Below are 6,000 nucleotides of genomic sequence, written 5' to 3' on the forward strand. Positions count from 1 at the left end.
GTGTATGGTGTTAGGGAGTGTTCTAATTTCATTCTTTTACATGTAGCTGTCCAGTTTTCCCAGCACTAGTTATTGAAGATGCTGTCTTTTCTTCATTATATATTCTTGTCTCCTTTATCAAAAATAAGGTGACCATATGTGCATGGGTTTATCTCTGGGCTTTCTCTCCTGTTCCACTGATCTATGTTTCTGGTTTTGTGCCAGTACCATACTGTCTTGATTACTGTAGCTTTGTAGTATAGTCTGAAGTCAGGGAGCCTTTTTCCTCCAGCTCCGTTTTTCTTTCTCAAGATTGTTTTGGCTGTTCGGGGTCTTTTGTGTTTCCATACAAATTGTGAAATTTTTTGTTCTAGTTCTGTGAAAAATGCCATTGGTGCTTTGATAGGGATTGCATTGAACCTGTAGTTTGCTTTGGGTTAGTATAGTCATTTTGACAATGCTGATTCTTCCAATCCAAAAACATGGTATATCTCTCCATCTGTTTGTATCATCTTTAATTTCTTTCACCAGTGTCTTATAGTTTTCTGCATACAGGTCTTTTGTCTCCTTAGGTAGGTTTATTCCTAGGTATTTTATTCTTTTTGTTGCAATGGTAAATGGGAGTGTTTCCTTAATTTCTCTTTCAGATTTTTCATCACTGGTGTATAGGAATGCCAGAGATTTCTGTGCATTAATTTTGTATCCTGCTACTTTACCAAATTCATTGATTAGCTCTAGGAGTTTTCTGGTAGCGTCTTTAGGATTCTCTATGTATAATACCATGTCATCTGCAAATAGTGACAATTTTACTTCCTGTTTTCTGATTTGGATTCCTTTTATTTCTCTTTCTTCTCTGATTGCTGTGGCTAAAACTTCCAAAAGTATGTTGAATAATAGTGATGAGAGCAACAGCACATATATTGACCAGAAATAATTGAATGGTTACTTTAAATGGTGGCTATATGTACATCAGAGGGCAACTGCTGTGTTTCTAGTCATCTAGGACCGTTTCTCTCTTAACTAATGGTGGCATGATTTCCACTGGGGAATTATATCTCCCCTCATTGTGTGTTGTCTTGTTTATGTGATAAATTATGGTGCCCTCTCATTATAAAAACCAAAGAGAACCCCAGGGACTTTGACAAATCACACCTCTTCCTGCCTAATAAAGGCCATGATGCAGAAACATGCCCTAAGTGATAGAAATTGGCCTCTCTTCCTAAGCACTTTGACATGTGAGCATAGCAAAATGCATTAAGCACTGAAGAAATAGAATGAGTTGATTCCTCCAGTGAAGGCATCAGAGCCATAAATGTCAGATAAGTTATATTTTGAGATTCCCCTAAATCAGTGGTCCCCAACCTATTTGGCACCAGGGACCGGTTTCATGGAAGACAATTTTTCCACGGATGGCGTGGGTGGGGATGGTTCAGGCAGTAACGCGAGCAATGGGGAGTGATGGGGAGCGTCAGGTGAAGCTTCACTCGCCCGTCTGCCGCTCACTTCCTGTTGTGTGGCCCTGTTCCTAACAGGCCACGGACTGGTACTTGTCTGCAGACCAGGGGTTGGGGACCCCTGCCCTAAATTGACTATTACTAGTTTCTGTTATTTCCAAACAATATTATGCTTTTCCTTCACTCCTATTAGTTTCTTATATATCTACCAATACATTCATTTTATGCTTAAGAAAGATATAGTTTTTCCTGCTTATGAGAAAAGTATACAAATAAAATAGTATAAATTTTATAGTAAAATAATGGTCATAATTGTCATGTCTTTAAAAAACCAATGTGATATACAACGTCTTACTTCATACAACGTGATATTATTAGAAGTCAGATTTTAGATGCATCATTGATCTATCAGCCCAGCAGTTTCTGTGTGGTGTGTTATGTGATAAGACCTTGGTAACAGGTCCATGACTGTACCTCCTTTGCTGTAGACTGGGTCCCTTGGCCTGAGATAACTGTATGAGATATACTGTGTCAAAGACTGTCAGTGGGTCAAATACTGTAGGCCTTCAGTAATGGCCATAAAGACAAGAAAGACACAGCCATGCCAGGAATAAGTATCATTTCCAGTCAAGATGAATCATTGCCCATTCCAGGGTAGAAGGAGTCCAACATGATCAACTTGTCACCAGTGGTTGACCTGTTGCTTTGAGGAATGGTCCCATATCCAAGGGCCTGTTATCTATTACTGTTGTTTGTCTGTTGGACCTTCAATGAAGGCAGTTGCTACAGCAGCTCTGATGAATGGGGACCCATCCTCCTTTTCTAGAAATGGGTCCTGAGTCTGAGAACTGACTCAAGTCAGAAACTGGACAAAGGATTATATTTTATTGCCCTAAGCTTTCTTGTTATCCATCTTTGATTGCTTTTGACTGTATACATCTATTATATATATTTTTTAGACCACGTCATGCAGCATGTGAGATCTTTGTTCCCTGACCAGGGTTCGAACCAGTGCCCCCTGCCCCTGCATTGGGAGTGCTTTTGACTGTATATGTTGAACAAGATCCTGTCTGTCCTAAAGCAAAGCCACATTCTGCTAACCATCTCAACAGCTATCTACAGGACAGGACAGCCTGGCTGCCACTTTGATGTGCTGCTCATATGGTAAATATGCACACCTTGCTTCTGAGGGTTGAGTGTCTCTATTATTTGGGGACTCCATTACCTCACTTTAATCAGGGAAAACAGTTCTATTCAGTATCTCTACCATTTTCCCTACTACAGGGGATAGCCACTACTTAAATTCTCCCTGATGGTGACAATAGTATTCCTCTCACCAGCACAATCTTATATCGATAAATGGAGTATTCCCTGGGCTCTCTCACAGAATAGAATTGATTTTCTGGCCTTAGGTATTATATTAATTCTAGCATGCCATGTCTTTGGGCCTTGCATTTATTCCTCTATTGTTTGTATAACAGTCCTGGCATTTCTTTTGCACTTAGAGCAAGCCTTAACTTTCTCCAAGCTTGCAAGAGCCAACATAGGAGCATATTTGCATTGTTTCCCAGCTTTGTTAGGGAGTAAAATTCTGTCCAGTCCCATACATATGTTCCTGGATCTTGCTGTTATATGTTGACTAGGTTTTGCAGCTCTATCTGGAAATAACCCTTTCCTCTTTTTTTTTTTTTGCGGTACGCGGGCCTCTCACTGTTGTGGCCTCTCCCGCTACAGAGCACAGGCTCCGGACACGCAGGCCCGGCGGCCATGGCTCACGGGCCCAGCCGCTCCTCGGCATGTGGGATCCTCCCGGACCGGGGCACGAACCCGTGTCCCCTGCATCGGCAGGCAGACTTCCAACCACTGCACCACCAGGGAAGCCCACCCTCTCCTCTTTTAGGAGAATATACTAGAATACACTGGCCAGGTTACCTTGTAATAACCCCAGTTATTAGTCTGGCATCCAGAAGCAGAGGTAGAGATAGATCCTGACTTGCAAGATAGCAGCTTCTATATCCTCAAGCTGGTGCAGAGTAGAAGATTTTAATTAGCAGGAGTGGACCATTTCTGCAGACCTAGTGTATTTAGCGGTATCGAGGGTTTTCAAGGTTCTAGTATATTCATTTCAGGTGTCCCCATCTCAGTTCTCAGGTTTCAGACCTTGCCAACCATGACACTAACCTTGACTGTAGCAGACTTGTTAAGGATGAGAATTAGAATTCAACCTTCTCCGATGCTCTGCTACTCATAATTACACCCTGGCCTGATGCTCCGCTTATCCTGGCCCCCAGCTGCAAAATATGGGACTCTTTTCCTGTGCTGCCAAATAGGCCCTCTGATTTTCACCTTTTACCTTGAATTGTTGATTAATCACCATCAGCCTTTCATTGTCTTCGTCCAATGCATCAATAGTACTCTGATTCCATTGTCCTTATAATTGCTGCTTCCCCCAAACCTCTCAAACATTTGAGATATTGCAGTAGCCAGTGCATTACCTTCCCCAGCCTCCCATTTCAGTTCACCACCAGGGAACATTTTAACAATTGTTTTGCTACAGCAGGTCAAAGGCCACCGGTGCTCTACCTACCAGGGATGTGATCCACATTCCCAGCTGGCCTGGGGTGAATCAGCTCTGAATTCCTGTTTTTAAATCTGCTTCCTGGAACCACTCTTGGCATCAAATATGTAAGGCCAGGTTCCCCATACGTGTGTACTCTAAGACAAAGATTTGTATGCAGAAAGTTAATTGAAGAATGCTCACAGGAACAGCATCCATTAAGGATTGAGGGAAGAAGAATCGGTTAGAAGATGAAGTTGAATGCAAAGAGTTTGAAAAAAGGTCTCAGCTGGTCCCACAAGAGGCACTCAGCTAGGATGACCCTTCAGAGTTGTCCAAGATTGAGGCCAGGGATGGGTCTCTGCACCCGTGGATGCATGAGGTCATAGATGTGGGCTGCCCCTGCGGAAGGGGTATAACCTTTGTGAAACAGCTTACTCAGGCCAACACTCCCCCAGCTCGTGGCTCAGCCCTGATTTTGGAGCCATCCTGGCCTCTACTACATTTTTACACATCACACTGGATTGTACAATAGATTTGGAGTTTGAAAAAAGTCTTAATTTATATATTGGCCCTACCAGCGACAAGAAAAATGACTGAGCAAGATATTTAACTTTTCTTGGTCTTGGCTGTCTCTCTTGTGGAAAATAATCTACTTATTTTTCTTCTTTTTCAACATTATCTTGGTTATTCTCACTTCACTATTCTTTCAGATGTATTGTAGATTTATCTTGTTAAAGTCCTATTCGTATTAAAATTCCACTAGTATTTTAAATGAAATTAAAATAAATACGTGGATTAATTTGGAAGATCGTTGTATCTCTTCTATTGTGGATTACTGAGTTTTCTTTCTCTTCTTTATACTTTCTCTCTCTCTCTCTGTCTGTCTCTCTTTCTCTCTGTCTCTTCTGTTTGTCAGCTCTGTCTGTCTCCCTCTCTCTCTCTCTCTCTCTCACTCCCTCTCCTTTGTGAGTTGTCACTCTAGATCATCCTCCCTCTTTCAGAGAGCCTTTAGTCAGTCCAGGCTGCTACCACAAAGTGCCATAGACTGGGTGACTTATAAACAGTAGAATTTTATTTCTTACAGTTCTGGAAGCTGGACATCTGAGATCAGGGTGCCAGAATGGTAGGATTCTGGTGAGCACTCTCCATAAGATAGCAAATTGCAGACTTTTATTGTATCCTCACATGGCAGAAAGAGGGTAAGAGAGCTCTCTGGTGTCCCTCTTATAAAGGCACTAATCCCATTCATGGGGGCACCGCTGTTATGATTGAATCATCTCCCAAAGCCCTCACCTCCCAATACCATCACATGGTGGTTATGATTTCAACCTATGAATTTGGGGTGGGACCCAAGCAGTCCATTGCAGATCACCTTCAGTTAAGTTTTGGTATGGTGAACAGGCATTTCTAAAGGTTTCTGGTAATTGCTGTAGGGATCTGTATCCTCTTTTAGAATTTAATTTTTAATTTGCCAACTTAGTAAACTTCTAGTTTTAAATGGGATGAGGAATTTGTTCACATTTTCTAGGGAGAAAATTTCATTTATTTCATTTTAACTGATATCTCATCTTTTCAAATTTATCAGCACTGATTTCAAAACATTTAAAAATCTTTTTGAATCATAGTTTTGTCTGCCAAAAAGTGGGATTGTTGGATATGTGGTAATTCTATTTTTAGTTTTCTGAGGAACCTATATATTGTTTTCCACAGTGGCTGCACCAACTTACATTCCTACCAACAGTGTAGGAGAGTCCCCTTTTCTCCACACCCCTCCAGCATTTGTTGTTTGTAGACTTTTTAATGATGGCCATTCTGACTGGTGTGAGGAGGTACCTCATTGTAGTTTTGATTTGAATTTTTCTAATAAACAGTGATGTTGAGCATATTTTCATGTGCCTATTGGCCATCTATATGCCTTCTTTGGAGAAACATCTATTTAGATCTTCTGCCCATTTTTGGATAGGGGTTTTTGTTGTTGTTGTTGAGTTGTATGAGCTGTTTGTATAT

The sequence above is a fragment of the Pseudorca crassidens genome, chromosome 6 (genome assembly GCF_039906515.1).
Source record: "Pseudorca crassidens isolate mPseCra1 chromosome 6, mPseCra1.hap1, whole genome shotgun sequence".
NCBI classification, from domain to species: domain Eukaryota; kingdom Metazoa; phylum Chordata; class Mammalia; order Artiodactyla; family Delphinidae; genus Pseudorca; species Pseudorca crassidens.